We start from the raw sequence: 1,985 nt of genomic DNA on the forward strand, positions 1-1,985 counted from the left end.
GGGTGTCCCAGGTAGAAAGTGAAAGTCACTCAGTCGTGTCCAATGTTACTGGAGTGGGTAGCCTTTCCCTTCTCCAGGGGATTTTCCCAACCCAGGGATCAAACCCAGGTCTCCCACATTGTGGGAGGATTCTTTACCAGCTGAGCCACAAGGGAAGCTAGAGAATACTGGAGTGGGTAGCCTATCCCTTCTCCAGGGGATATTCCCGACCCAGGCATGGAACCGGAGTCTCTTGCATTGCAGGTGGATGCTTAACCAACTGAGCTATCCGGGAAGCTCCAGGTGGAGCTAGTGGTAAAGAACCCACCTGCCAATGTAGGAGACATGCTGCTGCTGCTGCTAAGTCACTTCAGTCGTGTCCTAGTCTGTGTGACCCCATAGACAGCAGCCTACCAGGCTCCCCCGTCCCTGGTATTTTCCAAGCAAGAACACTGGAGTGGGTTGGCATTTCCTTCTCCAATGCATGAAAGTGAAAAGTGAAAGTGAAGTCGCTCAGTCGTGTCTGACTCTTAGCGACCCCATGGACTTCAGCCTACCAGGTTCCTCTGTCCGTGGGATTTTCCAGGCAAGAGTACTGGAGTGGGTTGCCATTGCCTTCTCAGGCAGGAGACAGGAAACTCCGGTTAAATCCCTGGGTGGGGAAAATCTACTGGAGGAGAGCAAAGCAACCCACTCCAGTATTCTTGCATGGACAGAGGAGCCTGGTGGTCTAAAGTCCATAGGATCGCAAGGAGTGGGACTCCACTGAAGTGACTTAGCACACATATGCATGCTTTAGTAATAATAGGGAAGGCTCTCCACCCCAAGCTTTTCTGGATAAGATTTGAGCCAACACTGAAATACTAAAGAAAGTCCCCCATCAAAATATTGGTAACTAGAGAATATTCCAGGACTGTTTCTTTTAACCACGGCCTAGTTTCACAACAGCCTGATGCACACCTAATTTTCACGTTCTTTGCTGTAAATCTTGGGTTACTGTCCTCATCACCACCCTTCCGTTATGGCAGGATGGATTCAGGTCGAGCTTTTCCCATTGACTCCACATCATTAATGGCCTCACTTCTGGTGGCCTTTTCCTGAGCCCCCACCCCTAGTCACAACGTGGGTAGCCCCTGCCGCTCTTTTCCCTCGTTGATGGCCAGCCCCATACTGCAGCAGTTTCTGGAAATCTTTTTTCTCGTCTTAAAATCAGCTTCTTGCAAGCTATTTTCCCTCCGGAAGCTCTCCTTGGAGTCCGTTTACCCAGTGTATTTTCTTTTCCCTTTCCGGGAGGGTGTTCTTCACTGCCAAGCCAACCAGTGAACGCCTACCTCTCTGGAATTTTTTATGTTTATACAAAGTATAAAAATACGTATTAATACAAAAATTTATACAATTTACGTATATAATTTATACAAAATTGTATATTGTATATCATTGTATATAATTTACACAAAAATTTATACAATTTATACAAAAATTTATGCAAAATACGGATAATATATGCCGAGGCCGTATTTACTTCCATGACTAGCCTTCTGAAAGCACCTTCAGTTCAGTTCAGTTCAGTCGCTCAGTAGTGTCCGACTCTTTGCGAGCCCATGAATCGCAGCACGCCAGGCCTCCCTGTCCATCACCAACTCCCAGAGTTCACTCAGACTCACGTCCATCGAGTCAGTGATGCCACCCAGCCATCTCATCCTCTGTCGTCCCCTTCTCCTCCTGCCCCCAATCCCTCTAGCATCACCTTAGCCGGCATTATTTTTGTCTCACGAAGCTTGAGACTGAAAACTTACCTATTTTCGGCAAGAGTCGAAATGTGAGGAAATGAGAGTATTTCAGTGGCTCCTCACTCTCCAGCCATCCCAGCTCCTGGCCTCCAAATCCATCCCTGACTTTCCGTACGTCATGTGTGCCAACATGGCCGCCCTCCTGGGGGCCGTTGTGATCTGGGCGCAGACATATTGCCTGTCTAGGACGTAACGGAAGTTGGTTCGTCGGCTCCA

Source organism: Capra hircus, chromosome 18, assembly GCF_001704415.2.
Source record: "Capra hircus breed San Clemente chromosome 18, ASM170441v1, whole genome shotgun sequence".
In the NCBI taxonomy this organism is placed as follows: Eukaryota; Metazoa; Chordata; class Mammalia; order Artiodactyla; family Bovidae; genus Capra; species Capra hircus.